We start from the raw sequence: 17,581 nt of genomic DNA, 5'->3' as shown, positions 1-17,581 counted from the left end.
GTGGTACCTCGGGTTAAGAACTTAATTCGTTCCAGAGGTCCGTTATTAACCTGAAACTGTTATTAACCTGAGGTACCACTTTAGCTAAAGGGGCCTCCCGCTGCCGCCACGCCGCCACCACGCGATTTCTGTTCTCATCCTGAAGCAAAGTTCTTAACTCGAGGTACTATTTCTGGGTTAGCAGAGTCTGTAACCTGAAGCGTGTATAACCTGAAGTGTCTGTAACCTGAGGTACCACTGTATTGCCTCTTTCAGTGCAAGTAGACCATAGTCATTGCAGCATGGCTAGCGGGGATTGTTCTCTTCAGGTGGTCAGTATCAAAGTGAACGCTCAGTCCCATTAAGGAAACATAAACCCACAATCCTGTTGTCATTAACATGGTGGGCTATTGGCTCTCTTCAGGTCTTTGATAGTGGAATTAATTAAGCACACAAGAGTGGGGGGCTGCAGGGATGAGCATGCTAGCTCCATTAACTTGGGTATACTGTGGATCCAAAAATGGCTGTTGGCAGGGAAGAAGCCCATCCACCTTACCCTTGTGGTATCCTTGCTGGGGGTCATGAGATTCTCTCCCCTAGGCAAGTTAACAGAGGGATTGCTCTCTCCAATAACTTGCACAAGGACAAGAAAGAAAGCTTGCACCCCAGAAACACCAGGGAGGGGTGTCTCATCACTCCTAGCAAGGACCCTGCTGCTTCCTTCCTGCCCCATCAGGCTCACTGTCTACCAGCCGACACTGTTGCTGCTCCACTTCAGTGCCTGCCCATCGCCTCTCCAGGTTTCTTTTGTGTAAACAAATACAGTGGTACCTCAGGTTGCATACGCTTCAGGTTACAGACTCTGTGAACCCAGAAATAGTACCTCGGGTTAAGAACTTTGCTTCAGGATGAGAACAGAAATTGTGCTCCGGCAGCGTGGCAGCAGGAGGCCCCATTAGCTAAAGTGGTGCTTCAGGTTAAGAACAGTTTCAGGTTAAGAACGGACCTCCGGAACAAATTAAGTACTTAACCTGAGGTACCACTGTACATTTGGAAATCACGGATCTTGTTTGTAGCATAAGTAATTTGGCCCTCAAACAGCCATGTAACTAAGTCTTCGGTGAAATCAGCATATATCTATATTTAGTTGTGGCATGTACACAAATGAGCAGCAGGTGGCACTCAGCTCCAGCAATGCCATAATTAAGACAACACACTTCTGCAGTTCTGTTCCCTGCCATTGCTTTTTGCATAGACTGAGTACACTGCCATCAGGATTGGATGCTTTCATGCATAGCCCTGCGCTGCCTCTAAAACGTGGTCTATGCATGCAGCAGAATGAAGTGGGAATGCAGTGGGGACTTGAGGTGATAGAATGGCAGTTATCACTTCAGAAAATAGGGCAGAGGTCAAATTTGCTCCTCTAAGTTTTTGCTTTCTTGTTCATTTTTAAAAAACAGAACTCCCTGCAAACGGAAAACTAGCAGAACAGGGAACAAGACTGGGCTAGACTCTTTCTTCCTAATCTCCTAGTTTTGAACAGGAAGGTTTTTATTTTTCTTTATGAGGAAGAAGATTTAAAAATGTCCCTACCCAAATTTTGTCTGACATGGTACAATCCAGTCTGCCACCTCAGACAATGTGTAGACTTGCCCTGGGCACTGGGAAGAGCTGTTCGCAGGGCTGGCATTAGCTATGTACTCATCAAGGTCCATATGCTAATAGGAGGCAATCCTAGGTCATTAACACAATGGGCTATTAGCAACTCAGTACTATTGGCACTGCTCATTCCCTTGCCTAATTCTGGGCCTGATCACAACAACTTCTAGAGTTAGAGGACAAGATGTGCCGTGGTTACTATTCTTTTTCTCTTTCCTCTCATTTGCTCATTGGGCAAGTGCAAGTGAATAGGCAACAACAGCAAGGAGGAGGAGGAACATCTAAGCCAGTAGCCACCTCTAGCTGGTTCACAGCAATGAATTCTGGGACAGTTCCAGGTTGTCTGACAATTCCCCCCACCTCTGCCAATGGGCCCTGGCAAGCTTACCTGGCTGCAGGGCAGCACTCTGAGCAGTGCCAAGCACCTGGCTCTTGCCACATTTTAGTTTCCCACAATGACTCAAGAGAGAAGCTAGGATGGGGGTATTTGGGAAAATTTAAGAAGTGTCTAGATCATGGGTAGGCAAACAAAGGCCCAGGGGCCGGATCTGGCCCAATCGTCTTCTAAATCCAGCCCACGGACGGTCCGGGAATCAGTGTGTTTTTACATTAGTAGAATGTGTGCTTTTATTTAAAATGCATCTCTGGGTTATTTGTGGGCCATAGCAATTCGTTCATTATTTTTTTTTCCAAAATATAGTCCAGCCCCCCACAAGGTCTGTCTGAGGGACAGTGGACCGGCCCCTGCTGAAAAAGTTTGCTGACCCCTGGTCTAGAGCCAGGTGCTTGATACTCGAGAAAAGCAAAGTTAAGGGTAGCCCATCGCAGGTTTCATCAGCAAGCCCTGCCAGGGCATTGGATTTTTGTATTTTTTTTATATTTGCTGCTATGTTTTGCTATGTTACTATGACTTTTTTAATAGTATTTGTTTGAAATGTGTTCCTGCTTTCTTTGATGTAAACTGCTTTGAGCACGAATATTTTGTGGGAAAGTGGCATACCAATAAAAGGACTGAATGAATGAATGGTGCTGCAAAAGAGATAAAAAGGATTAGAAACTTCTGAGGGCATTGTCAAATCATAATAAAGGCAATCCAACAGGTCCTTCAAACTGAAAAACAGCTATATGTGAGCTTCATAACAAACCTTTGTTTGCAGATGATGCTGTTGAATTTTCAAGAGCTCTCTTAGTCTCTATAAAGGAATCTTGACCCCCTATGGGAAAACACCAAAGTAAAAGTCTACGTCACTGCTTTTGTTCTGCAGATACTCAAGGGTACGCAGTACCGCTACCTTTTTTTTCTAGAAGAAAAGCACTTCATTGAAGTGTGGCACTTACTATAACAACTTCATGGTGAGTACCAACACCTTTTTTCCTAGAAGGAAAGCCCTGGGCTATGTAAAGTCTCCATGCCCCTCTGCAAATGCCTTTTCTTTCTTTCCCAGACTGCAAAAATGCCGTGCCACCCATTTCTCTTTATATGACAGTCCTTATCAGCAGGTCTTCATACAACACCTTCCCTCTGACACATGTGCCCGTTGCCACTGGCAGCTCCATACATTTTGTGTGAAAAACCAGCAGACATATAACTTCACATTTTTTTTCTCCAAGGTGCCATTGGGTGCATTTTCTTCTTGCTGATACCCTTTAGAGCACAGTGACACATCTGTGGGAAGACCCCTTGTTCCAAATTTTGCTGTATTTTTAAAAACAGGAGACAAGCCCAAGTATCCCAAGTATATGACTTGCTGGATACGAGCAGGAGGGGAGAGTGCTGCCGTTGTGCTCAGGCCCTCTTTGTAGATTTTCCACTGAGGCATCTGGCCAGCTACTATGAGAACAAGATGGCGGACTAGATGGGCGGCTGGCCTGATCCAGCAGGGCTGTCCTTGTGTTCTTCAAAATGCCAAAACCGGTTCCAGCATAGCGTTTTGCCTTATATCACACCCCATAGAATTATTTTGTGTGTGGATTAGGGGGCAAAATCTATGAACTCAAATTCTGTGTTGCGTTCCTTCAGAATTGGCCTGCTAAGACTTCCTGAGTGACCTGCCACCCAATTTATCAGCAGTGCTGTTGCCAGTAGAAATGGGGGGGGGCATACCACACAAAGGCTGTCTTTGCAGCTTCCCCTTTGGAGAACACTTTCTTCTTTTTAGCAGCACTTAGGAAATTTCAGCAGAGCACTCAGGCACAGGGTCATCGAATCATAGTGAAGCCTTATTTACCTAGGGATCCATCAGCCTCGCCATCCCCGGACCTTGGAGGGAACAAAAGTACCAGGAAAGCAAAATCTTCTTTGGAGAAAAAGTTTATTAAAATCTATGCACAGAGACAATCTGTACATAGAGACAACCAGCAGGATACCTCCTGAAAGCTGGCTGTAAAGAAATACATTTCAGCAAGCCTTCTTATACCTTTTGAGCATTTCCCCCCTCCCATTCCTTCCTCAAATTTTCCCCAATCAGCTGGCAAATGTTCAACTTATTCCCTTATATGGCACATCTTTCTGCTGGCTAAGCACTTCCTCATGCACTTCCTCATACGTGTCTTTCTTATCTTTGCATTACTTAAGACAGGAAGCGTATGGCAGGAAACATGGTGATGATTTGCCGTGGAAGAAACTAAAAAGTTTTAAAAATTAGTTTCTTCCATTAGATTCACAAAATGTTTAGGGGTATGCATCCCCCTAGAAACCACCTTTTTGCCAAGGCACCCAAACATGGTTTGTAGTTTTGAAATATGAAAACAAATGCATGTTATAAAAGACAGAGTGAGACCTCTTTGGCAGGCTGGTTAAATTTGCAAACAGCTGCAATTTTCTGGCTAGCTGGTAAGGCAGGAAGCTGGACTCTTGACCTGCCTGAGTTTAGCAAACACCCATTGTTTGGTAATGCCGCAACTGCAAAAACAGGATTAGTACAGGAATTTACTGCAGGAAATATTCGAGAGCAACCCTTACAAGGTACAATGGTACAGAGAAGGTAGAGAGAAATCCTTCTCATGCCCTGCATGTATGTCTTGCATTTCTAAAAATATTTCTAAAACAGATAGCACAAAACAGGAAACAGCTCCCAGTCTGCAGAGCTGAAAACAGGAAGCAACTTCTGGCCTACAGAGCTGACGCATTTGCGGTTTTCTGCCTAGCTGCACAACTTTTAGCTTCTTTGCCTTATTAACCCTTCCTTCTCCCTTCACTCCCTCCTCTTTTTATGAACAATCTATTACTTAGATTCGTTCTGGGGTAAGGGTCTATATTCTCTCATAAAAGCAATCACACGAGGTCCCATCGTGTGGGATATCATCTTTTCCCATCATATTCTGCAAGCATTGCATCAAGCAGGGAATACAAAAGCAGAAAAGCAAAAGGATTATAAGCGACCCTGCTATTAATACCATAATATTCCTGATCCAACTACCATCGGGCAGCCAAGAATATAACCAATTCCATGGATCACCTTCTGTAATTTTTTTTTTTTTTTAAGCGGGTTTTCAGCTATCATTGTTTCCATGGGGTCAATTGTGGCCGAAATGCTAACATTGTTATCTGGGATAAACATACAGCATGAGAATGAACTAGCACACAAACTCCTCTCTATGTTGAAGATGTTACCAATGGGAATTCCATGTAGCATCAAACCTGGCCGTTTAGCATAAGGTGGTATGTGCATACACAGCCAACAATTGGAGAGATTTAACATTGTGGTGAACTTAAACATATCTTGGACATAAATATTATTCCTCCACATCTTATGATAATTTTCTCCTCGTGATGTTTTATCCAATAACCTAGTCCCCATCTGTCCATGTTCACCAGGTGCAGCACCTTCCTTGTCTCCTGCAACTATGAGAACGAGGAATACTAGGAGGATCATCAAGGGGATAGAAGGATCGGGCTGTCGTCTCCCGCAGAGCCTATGATGCTCATGCCAGCAGAAAGAGACACATCCATGTGACAAGGGCAGGTGAAATAACCCCTATCCACCATCCCCAATTACTCCATGGTTCCTCCCACCAATATTCAGGGAGTGTGCTCATTGTTGAAGAGCCCACTGATATTCATGCTCAATTACCTGTTGAGCCTCAAGGGTGAGAGCCCACTGGTGAGCTGATGCTCCCACTATGTGGGTCAACTTTCCTACTAACCCTGTTGGGTGGATTGAACTCTCGTGCTGCCTCCCTACTGACCAGGGCATATGGAGGCTGAAATCCTGGGGTGGCAATTCTTATTTTGGGAGGCTCGAGCCACCACGATTGTCAGAGGTGGTGCTGCAGAATTTACTGGCATTTGTTCAGCAATTTCAATGCACACCTGGTTAAGGCTCCCACCCCTGCAACACTTGCATTAAGATAGGTTCCGTCCCATCTAACGCCTGGATTAAGATTAGAACCTGGTCCATCAGATGAGGTTGGTACAGTGCTCTACCTCCCGAATGACCGTTGGTTACTCCCCCCCAACAGCAAGAGCAGTCCAGAACTTGATAGAATTCGACTGTCTCTGCAATTTCCCGTATGAGCACTATCCATACGTGCTGGACAGTGGTGTGGGAGAAGAGCCACAACGGGGAAGTGGGATGTTTCAATACGGCAACCTCATCAAACCCCTGTTTCCAATAGCCAATGAGCACGCCATCTCTTGCCACCGGCAAGACGAACCAGTCATAGCAGAGGCCAGCAGGCCAGTAAGGGCGGTATGGCTCAGTGGGGTCAGGGCTGTGGGGCATAGAGCAAATCAATACAGAATATAACGAGGAGAGAAAAGAGAAAGTCCTTATGAAAGTATTAAATGTCCTGGTGGACTTCCTGGATTAGTCCCAGCACGGGTTTTCACGTTGGGGACGCTGCCCACGGGCGCCCCTCCCATCCAATTCTTCAGCTGTGCGTAGAGATATCAGCTTCCGGTGTGATATCAGCAGAGCGGTCGTCTGCCAGGCTTCTGGAGATAGTCAGCCGAAGGGAGTTCTCTGGATCTGGTGTAACTGTCCAGTCTGAAATGGCTTTCTTCACTGAGTATGGTGGACCCAAGGGGTAATGCCGGCAACTTTCACGGCCGTGGGTGTGGAGAGCAGGACGGTATAAGGTCCCTTCCAGCACGGTTGTAGCAGCGTCCGTGCCCAATCTTTTACCCACACTTCATCACCTGGCTCGAACTGATGCAGCCAACACACAGGGGTTGCGAGCCTGGGTCCACCTGTTGAGACAAAAGAAAACTCGGAAGAATATCTGGACTTAATTATTCAATTGCATATCCTGACCAGCATGTGGGGGCAACATTCTGACATATGGGACCGGTCTCCCAACCACAATTTCAAAGGGTGACAGATGGGTCTGTCTTAATGGGAGACTGTGGACCCTGAATAATGCCAGAGGTAACATTGTCACCCAATTAGACCCAGTTTCCTGTGTCAGCTTGGATGGCTGATTCTGGGGTCTGTATGCTGTATGCAACTTTCAGTTGTAGTGCCTTAGCCAACTCCTGCAACACTGAGTGAACCAAGGCTGGTCCATTGTCGGCTTCTGCCCCTTTGCCAGGTTTAGGGCTCTGGTGAGCGCAGTTAATTCTGCCATCTGGGCCAATGTTCCAGGCGGGAGTGACTTTGCTTCGATCACCTGGTCTTCCAGGGCTACCACTGCATAACCTGCCTTCCAGTGTCCAGCCTCAATGAAGCTGCTTCCATCCATAAACCATGATGGCCACTGGGGGTCTGCTTCATCTTTAAGGTCAGGCCTGCTAGAGTACACCTCATCCATTACTTCAATGCAGTCATGCGTGGGCTCCCCACCTTCTCCTACCGGTAATAGGGTAGCTGGGTTGAGGGCTGTGGTGACTTGGAATTTCTAACGCGGATGTAATAATAACATCTGACATTTCCTGATTTTAGCCTGGGAGAGGAAATAGGTGCCTCTCAGCAGATGGCACGCTGATTCTTTCCTAAGCGGCCTCGCCCTCCTCCCCGGGCGGTTTCTCCCAACGGTGGACCTCCCATCCTCAGGGCCATCAACTTCTTTGCCTGGTACTTCTTTTTCTTCTGGGCCTCTTCCTCTTTCTGATTATAAGTGGTCTGGGCTTGTTCCAGCATCCATTCAAGGGTGTGGCCCATAAAACCATTGTGGTTTTTTTTTTTCCTTCTTGTTTTTTTTTTTTTTAAATGTTCCTGCGGATATCGGGCGCTGCCTGGGCTACAAAGGCAGTTTTTATGATAGGGACATTGGCAGCCTCATCTGGGTCCACAGGGGTATACTGGCGGTAGGCTTCCTTCAGCCTCTCTAAGTAGGCTTCAGGGGCCTCCTCTGTTCCTTGCACTATTTCTCTGGCCTCCACAAAGTTGGTGAGTTTTCTGGCTGCCCTCCTCATGCCATTTAAGACATTCTGGCGATAAGTGGTGAGGGTATTTTGCCCTTCAGTGGTCTGATTTGCTGGGTTTTCCTCAAATGAAGGGTTTTGGTTCCTCCAATTATAAATTTCTGCACTAGAGAAGGGGACATGTTGAACTGTACAAGTTCTATTGGGCACCACCCCATCAGGTCCCGCGGGGGCCAGAGGGTCATACACTCTGCGGAGAGGCATCACTCTGGCCGCGCCCTTTTCCTGTGCTTTATGTGCCCTATGGAGGGTCACACTTTTCACTGCCTTCCTCTGTCCATGTCTTATTATTTTTGGTTAGCTCAACTAATCTTTCTACAAACTCTTCATCCTCATCATCCTCTTCTCTTTCTTCCCTTTCTTTATCTTTGCCCAGGTCTAACAATGCATTGTCCACGGGATTGGGGGCTGGGCCATCTGCTCCCTGTGGCGGGGGTGGTGCCAGGGCTGTTGCCGGGGCATGGGGTGGTGGGGCATCAAAACTTTATCTTCTTCCCTCTCTGAATCCTGGAGGACTGGGGGTTGTCCTCCTCTCTTCCTGACTGAGCAGATACGGCTGCCTGAGACTTTTTGGCAGCATGACTTCAGCCAAGGGGGGGGGGGTTCCTTTCCACATTGGTCTTCCAAGTGGAAATATAGGGGATTTGATCAGAATGGACATTCAAAATATTCTGATATAATGGATTAAATGAATTGCAAATCAAGGGTCCTGGTGGACGGCCAATTTATTCTTCTGGGTGGGCCAATCTAATTCACAATGTCCTCATCCTCCCCTCATCAGCTTGGATCCCCAAAAAGCCTTCCAAAGGGGTGCTTTTACTTTGGCCAGAACCCATTTCTTCCAGAAACTCCGCTCCTATTCACAGTAAAAATTCTCTCATACTTCATATACTACAGATTGTGATTTGGCGAGGTCGCCCTGCCAAAAAATGCACAATCCTGCAACCGCTCGGCCAAGGGGAATGCTAAACCCCGACCCTCATACACCAAGACAAACACTGGAGTATCTGGTACACACACACCACACAGAACACACCAAAAATCACAATATATATATATCCCACCCTCTTCTGTTCCCAACTTCTGCTGGTGGCATTCTCCTGCACAACCCTGCAATCGCCCAGCCAAGGGGCACTAATACCCCAGCCCACACTCGACAATTCAATCACTGGAGTATCTGACATGCAACACACACAACATACAAATCACATCAATATAATTTCCCCTTATTCCTGGTGGCTGGCACTCTATTGCACAACCAATTCCCTTATTCCTGGCTGGCACCTTATTGCCTGTGACACCCTGCCACAACCAGGGGAGGTTGATCAAGCCTCCTGCCCTTTTCCGTCGGGCTGCCCTTTCCATCGGGCTTACCTGTTCCGCTGCGGACCTGTCCCCTTTCGGCGCCGTCCTCTTTTCCTCCCTCAACAAGATGTCTCCACTCCAGAACAGTGTGGCTGGCTCCCCCCCACGAAACAGGCGGGGTGCGCACGGGGAGCCTGCAAAACGCTGCTGAGCTGTTCACCTTGGTTGAGCCTGGCCCTCCGGTCCATATTGGGGAGGAGGCTAATCCCGGACGAGCCCCCAAAGAAATGAAGCCTTATTTACCTAGGGATCCATCAGCCTCGCCATCCCCGGACCTTGGAGGGAACAAAAGTACCAGGAAAGCAAAATCTTCTTTGGAGAAAAAGTTTATTAAAATCTATGCACAGAGACAATCTGTACATAGAGACAACCAGCAGGATACCTCCTGAAAGCTGGCTGTAAAGAAATACATTTCAGCAAGCCTTCTTATACCTTTTGAGCATTTCCCCCCTCCCATTCCTTCCTCAAATTTTCCCCAATCAGCTGGCAAATGTTCAACTTATTCCCTTATATGGCACATCTTTCTGCTGGCTAAGCACTTCCTCATGCACTTCCTCATACGTGTCTTTCTTATCTTTGCATTACTTAAGACAGGAAGCGTATGGCAGGAAACATGGTGATGATTTGCCGTGGAAGAAACTAAAAAGTTTTAAAAATTAGTTTCTTCCATTAGATTCACAAAATGTTTAGGGGTATGCATCCCCCTAGAAACCACCTTTTTGCCAAGGCACCCAAACATGGTTTGTAGTTTTGAAATATGAAAACAAATGCATGTTATAAAAGACAGAGTGAGACCTCTTTGGCAGGCTGGTTAAATTTGCAAACAGCTGCAATTTTCTGGCTAGCTGGTAAGGCAGGAAGCTGGACTCTTGACCTGCCTGAGTTTAGCAAACACCCATTGTTTGGTAATGCCGCAACTGCAAAAACAGGATTAGTACAGGAATTTACTGCAGGAAATATTCGAGAGCAACCCTTACAAGGTACAATGGTACAGAGAAGGTAGAGAGAAATCCTTCTCATGCCCTGCATGTATGTCTTGCATTTCTAAAAATATTTCTAAAACAGATAGCACAAAACAGGAAACAGCTCCCAGTCTGCAGAGCTGAAAACAGGAAGCAACTTCTGGCCTACAGAGCTGACGCATTTGCGGTTTTCTGCCTAGCTGCACAACTTTTAGCTTCTTTGCCTTATTAACCCTTCCTTCTCCCTTCAATAGAACTGTAGAACTGTAGGTTCACTTCCTTTGTTATCTTAACGACTCATACTTAGGCCATTACCTCACCAGGAAGCTAGCCTAGTTATTCCAGGAAATGAATCCATGCTGGATCCAGGAATTAAAAGGGACTTTGCATACAGCCTACCCCCACCCTAAACTCATAGCAGGGCAGCATATTTGGAGGTGAGGCAAGATAAAATGGAGGGGGGGGATCACTTGTATCCTACCATACTTCCAGCACCCAGTCTCCTTCTCTTCCTTTTCCCCACTTCATTTGTAAAATATCATATCAGTTTTGAGCCACCCTTGGATATTTTTTTGCCCCCCATAGATATATTTTCTGTTCTCCATGAAGGTCAGTCTTAATGCATTCAGCCTTTCAAGCATGGCCTTGTTTACCAACAGCCCTTTCAGAAAGTGCAAAGGATGCATTTTAAGCGTCTTATATCCAGTAGCTCTTGACATATGCTTTGCTCTCTGCTCTCTCTTTCTTTAGGCAGCATAAAGAGTTCTCAGAAACAATGGTTTTGCCCTTCTCCTTTATCCATCACTAAACCTTGACTCTTTCTTCTAGCAGGATTTTGTATGCCATGACCCTCAATGAGCCTCTTTGTGTGCATCCTTTCCTTTTGGTCTTCTAAACCTCTCTCACATCCCTCTGCAAATGGATTGTCCATCGTCTCAATCTACTGGCAGCCCTTTAAGGATGCTATTCTCTCGTGTACCTACGACCTCGGCCTTTTTGCCCTTCCTTTTTCCTCCAAAATATAAAGAACTCCAGTCTGATCATCTTACCACCTCTTTTTTACAGGTCAAGCTTATTTAAAACACATACTGTCAGAGGAGAAATGTGTGTCACATTCTCATAAGGGAACTATGGACACTTCATAGTCAAAGCTGTGAAACTGAATTCTCTATTTCAGTTCATAACAGAGAACAATCCAGGAGAATACAAAGGGCTGCAGAGCTGAGTAACTTGACAGGCCATTTCTTTTTGGGGGGTTCTCAAAGTTTCATACCTGAGGATAAACTGGTTAGCTTTGAAATGATCTCCTTCAGAGTTCTTTTTCTTCCACCTCTTCTGGAAATGTGCCCTTTCTCAAGTCCCAAGGATGCTAATGTGCTCCCTGCTTAAAATGTGTCATGGGTTGCATGCACTTGGCAAGAGGCAAAGATGGCCTCCAGCAGTGTGAAATTCAGAGTCCCATCTTCCATTTAACCACCACAAAGTGCCAAGTGGGAGGTGATATTCTCAGTAGGAAAGCAGTTCAATGATTATTTAAAAAATAAAAACCCTGCTGGTTTATGACCAGAGTTAAGACTACCTCATGTAGGCCCAAACTCCACAAAGCCAGGAAATGAGAAGCTAAGGCTGCCACCTTAACAGATGTGCCTGGGATCAGCAGTGATGTGCAGTGTCACACCTTATGCTTTTCCGTGATCTTTCAGGCCAAAATCGAGATGAGCAGGATGGTGTCATGACCACTTACTCTAGCAACAACCTGGACAGTGAGGCTGCAGGGGCATCAGCTAGGGAGGCTATTGTGCCTGAAACTCATGAACCCCTGTTCCCCTCACAGAGCTACAATTCCCCAAATGATTTAACAATCAATTCCTCTTCCCAGGGAACTCTGGGAATTGTAGCTCTTTCAGGGGAAGAAGGGGCCTCCTAACAACTTTCAGCACCCTTAATTCTTTGGGGTACAGCTCCCAGGATTCTTTGGGAGGAGACATGGCTGATTAAAGTGGTACTGTGGTGTAAAGTTCCGTGGAGCCTCAATGTACAATTACACATTTAGGTAGCAAACACTTCACAAACAATGCAAAAAAAGGGGACTGTGGATGCCACATTAAAAATCTTCTTTCAAGGCATTCCACTTGAAGCAGCTCTTAAAGCTAGTCCAGAATGCAACTGAGATACCTTAGATACAATTGGAGAACATTCCCATGGAACCTTCAATTTATGTGCTCACGTTTCTGCATCCCTCCAGAGCAGCAATTAAAAAACTGGAAAACCCAATCTTGCAGGTTCCCTTTCAAGTCTGAAAACTATGGGAAGTGCAGCTGGCACCTGCAGTGTCCCCTCGTATACCTATTTTATTTTTATTTATTTTTTATAATAATTTTTATTAAGGTTTTCCAAATTAAAACAAATTAAAACAAATTAAATCCAATTTATAAACTTTTTGCCAATAACCAGGACTTCCCCTCCCTACCCCCTCTTGTGTTCCAAATCTTCCAAATAAGCAATTAAATTCAACAAGTTCTTATCCCCAAATTACACTCATCATCAATAACCCAATTTATCCAAATTCCCATCCCCTAAGATCGATCTATTCCCTTCCACGAGTTCCCCCCTTTCAAACATAGTACAGATGGAAATAAAATAAATATGAGTAATGATTTTACAACCTTTGGATTCCAACTTTCCCTCCCCTCTTTCCCCTTTGCGTTTCACCTATCCCTCTACTTCTAATATCTTCCTGGAGTTCCCACATTACACTATGCCCACGTCCCTCTGGTTCTTTGCCAGTTTTTAATTACGAGTGCCCAATCATAGAAGGAGTCTATCAAATAAGGGCCCATTTCTTCTATCCAGGTTTTTATATCCAGGAGTAAAAACTCCAATTTTGTTTCCATAAGCTTGTCAAGCCTGGATATCCCAAATGTTCCCTCTCCCAGTTCTGTCCAGTTCTTGTTGTTTCCTTGTTCTTGTCAATCATTCTCCTCCTTTTTGTTTCTCTGTTCTCCCACAGAAATGTTCTTTTTCCAAAAGTTCTAGTGTCTCTGCAGAGTCTTGTTATTCAGGAGCAAAGCATTGCATCATGTTCCTTTCATTTTTCAACAAATAGTTCCATTGTTTCCTGTAGTGTGTAAACCTCTGTAGACAAAATAATGTTCCATTCCTGCAGTTTCCCAGGAGATTAAAAGTTCCATTCAACTGTTCAAGTTTCCTCAAAAACACATGCAATATCCCTCAGCTCCTCTAGATGGATTACAGTAACAAAGTTCCCTTCCAGAATCACATCCACCAATCCAAGTAACTTGTTAGTCCATATTTGAAGCAGTTTATGTTCAATTTATAACAAATGTAACCGGCAAAGTCCTCGTAACAAAGTCTCTATTTTAATCTTCCTTTTTGACAGCTCTTTGACAGCTGTCAAAACCTCTATTGCTCTTCTCCAGGCAGTTTTACGAATCGCTCCAGGGATTCCGGGGGGGGGTTTGCTTTTTTAAAACAATTCCACTTTTCTCCTCCAGCTCAATCTTATAATTTTCCCTCGCGAAGTTGCTAATTCGGCAAAATAAAGTTACACTCGATCTTAGTTGTCCAGTCCTTTGTTTTGGCTCTTCTACAATTTAGGGGTGGGCTGACTTCCTTTTTTCCGCCTCCCCCGTTCGCTCCAAATTTTAAAAATTTGTCCCTTTTTTTTTTTAGTCCATATTCCAATTACTCACGGGTTCTTCTTTAGATCCAAATTTTCAATAGAAGAAGTCAGCGCTCTCCGCCGGATGGCATGCGGCTGCGCTCGGCAGGGATAGCAGAGAACTCAAAGCACCACGCTTCTCCCCGGCACCCGATCCGTAGCCTTTAAAAAGGCTCCTTCACGAGTCGGGAGGGCGCTAACGGTGCCAGCCGAGTCTCCATGTCCACGGCCTCCTCTGGCCGTGGTTTTTAAGGGTCCCCGCATCGCCGGTGCGGTAGGACCCAGCCCCTGCCAAGCAGGCTCCCTCCGGAGCTCGGAGGGAGTCCGCCATTCGGCGATGGCGCCGACCCGGAAGTCCCTCCCCTCGTATACCTATTTTAGACCACCTAAGGTTCTGTTATACAGACAAGTTTAGGCATTATAAACAGTGGGCAAGAGCAGGTGTATTCAGGATACAGGACACTCTCCCGAGAGGATGCTCAATTACCATGGAAAATTTAAAGAAACAGCTTGGGAATATTTCAACTAATTGGTTCCAAATGCAACAAATTTGTATACAATACATTCACTCATTTATTAAATCCAAGGGCTTTGATCCCCAATGAAGTCTGAAGCATTAGGAATTAGATCTAATACAGAGTTTCAAGATGAAGCTTCTCTACTTTATAAAACATTATTGGACCTACAAATGGACACTGGGCAGAGTCTTAGAGAAGTGCTGAAGCCAACTTAGGCCAACAAATTGATGAACACAAATGGAGCTCTTTATGGTCTAAACACCCACTGCTTACCATTTTGGCTAAATTGCAGGAAGCCTCTTTAAAGATCATATGAGGGCACTAGATGTCCGTATGCCTTTCAAGAATTAACTACTTTCTCGCTCTTACGCTGGAGAGGATGTATTTTTAAAGGCACATTCCTCCACGTGTGATGGGAGTGTCTATTTTTTAAAGATTTCTGGACCCAAATTTTTCCATTGCCATCCATCATTACAGGGCAACATCTTGTACCCGATCCCCGGTTAGCCCTACTATCAATGCAAAATGATATCAATCAAGTGTTCAGCATAAAGAGTTGGTCTTCTTTCTTATGACAGCAGCAAGACAAATAGTTGCTTCCAGTTGGAGGAGGAAAACCCTCCCACCACAGAAACCTGGACCCAATAATATGTGCAGAACATGTAGCACTTATGGAATGCTTAGGTCACCATTGGAGGGCGATAAGAGGATTAACAAAGAAAGATGGGTTTGACTCCAAATGACCTTAATTGTACAGTAATCCACCTTCCATCTCAGTTACAGCAGCCACTACAGATAAATTATCTTAACATTTTAGATCCACCCCGTGGATGACTGCATACAAGACTTAACAACTGTACATGTATTTGTCTTGGAATACAACACTTTGTGTTTGGAAATTGTTTTTAAAATTTTCAGTGAAGTTTGGAAATGAATAAATAAATCACAATTGTCCCTTTAGGTGGCACTTTTTTGCCTGCTAGTTTGATCTGTTGATTTTTTTTTTAATGCCACTCCTAGAAGAAAAAGAGAGCAAGAAGCATTCATACACCTGAGATGGTGCAGCTGCGTTGCTGAACCAGAGCCAAAATATTGCAATGCCAAACTGATTTCTTTTTCTGGAATAGTCATATTAAAGTAGATAGAACCAGCATCACCTGAAAAGTTCTGAGTCATAGCTGGGGAACCAACTCAATCACCACAGAATAAATTTGATTTAAGTCCTACTGCTAACAGCATAGCATATATTTCCAGACTTAGATTCTTAGCATCATGCTGGGAACTAATCATTTCCTAATTAATGCATTGCTTCCAAACTGTCACTTTTGATAGCTGAAATTGCTTTTGATCGCAGGGCTATTTTCATCCAATGATTTCTTAGAACTGACCTAGAGAACACTAGGTAAAGAGACAATAATGTAAAGACATCATTTGCATTGTGCTTTCAGGATGGCTTGTGCCCACATGATCTCAGGGCAGTTAGACACAATCCCACTTTTTATACCATAAATATTCCAAGGGTTGTTGTTTTTGTCCTACTTTTAGCATCATAGAAGGTACCCAAGGGTCATCTAGTCCAACCCCCTGCAATAAGGGAATCACAGCTTTTGCTGCACAACAGCATGCCTCCAGATGGCAATAATGTGGCTAGGTGCACACTAGACCTTTAAAGCACATTCAAAGCATATTCTTTCCTTCAAATAATTATGGGCAGTGTAGTTTACCCCTCACAGAGCTATAGATCCCAGCAACAACTGTTAACAAACCATAGTGCCCAGAATTCTTTGAAGGAAAGAATGTGCCTCGGAGGCATAGTGTGTGTAATAACAATGGGAAAGCTTTGCAGAACAGCTCATAAAGTGTGTGGAATAAATCCGTCGTTAATATGCTATTCTTGCATCAAATACTGCTACTAACGCAAGAGCCAGTGTGATGCAGTGGCTAGAATGTTGGACTAGGACTCTGTGACCAGGGTTCAATCCCCACTCAGCCATGATGCTCACTGGGTGACCTCAGGTCAGCCACCGCCTCTCAGTCCCTAACCCATCTCACAGGGTTGTGGGGACTGAACGAGGACAGGGACCACCTTGAGGTCCTTGGTGGAAAACCTGGCATAGAAAGACAATCAATCAATCAATCAATCAATGCTACGAATGCATGGGGGGGTGGGAATGGCCGGGAGGAAATCCACCTGTCCAGAGGAGCCCTTTTCTTTCTGCACTCGAAATGCTCACATTTTCCTTTCCCTGTTGCTAAAAGCCCTGATTCGCGGAAGGTCCGCTTTCTTCCTCTTCCTCCGGAGCGCTTGGCTGAGCAGAACTTCTACCCCAGCTGAGAAGGGCAGCCGAGGAAGCGCCGCTGCCTGGCGGGGAGGTGGGGGGCGTCCCGGCGCCAGTCCCCTCGGCGCGCTCCGCTGCCCGCCTCTTCTCCGCCACGTCGAGGCGCTGCTGCTACAGGCGGACCGGGCGGCTGAGCAGGCGGGCGGCGGGCTGGGCCCTCCGAGGGAGCCCAGATGCCGCGGTGGCGGCGGCGGCTGCCTGCAGGCGCCAAGCGCACGGCCACGCGGGGCTCTCTCGGCAGCCGGCAGCCCGGCGCCGCGCCGCAGCCACTGGGAAGGCGCTGCTGCCGGCGGCGGTCGGAGGTCACGGAGCGCCGCGTCCAGCCTCCGCCTCTTCGCCGCTGCTCTGGCCGGGCTGGCGGCGGCGGGGAAAGCGGAAGTCTGCCTCTCCCGCCGCCTTCGCCGTCGTCGCCGGGCTGCAGCCGTCGGAATGCATGGAGAGATCGGTCGCCTGAATGGGCTCCGGTAAGAGGCAGGGGACGGGGCGACGGATCCTGCGGGAGGGAGGGCGGGCGGGCGGGGAGGTCTGCTGCCGGGGCTTCTCCCCGCCAGCCCACGCGGCTGTGCACTTGCACCCTACATTTCCAAAGGCTTCCTTCCTCCGCCCATCCTTAAGACGAAACTAACGCGCATCGTTCTTCCCGGGCGCGCATCCCTTGAAATGCCCACGCACCAGGTCAGCCCTCCTCAAGCCGGTGCTCTCCAGATGTTGTC

At 46.2% G+C, this 17,581-nt stretch overlaps 1 protein-coding gene across 1 annotated transcript in view; it reads left to right on the top strand.

Moving 5' to 3' along the window:
* Positions 1-16,840: 16,840 nt before the first annotated feature.
* BEAN1 (brain expressed associated with NEDD4 1) overlaps positions 16,841-17,581 on the top strand; it is a 51,921-nt gene continuing 51,180 nt past the window's right edge. The window contains exon 1 of the mRNA XM_083753533.1: positions 16,841-17,332. The gene's annotated coding sequence lies outside the window, so the exon portion shown is untranslated. The remainder of the gene's footprint in view (positions 17,333-17,581) is intronic.

The sequence above is a fragment of the Podarcis gaigeae genome, assembly GCF_964106915.1.
Source record: "Podarcis gaigeae genome assembly, chromosome: 8".
NCBI classification, from domain to species: Eukaryota; Metazoa; Chordata; class Lepidosauria; order Squamata; family Lacertidae; genus Podarcis; species Podarcis gaigeae.
Note: the sequence above shows the minus strand (reverse complement) of the source record. Positions and strands in the feature narration are given on the sequence as shown.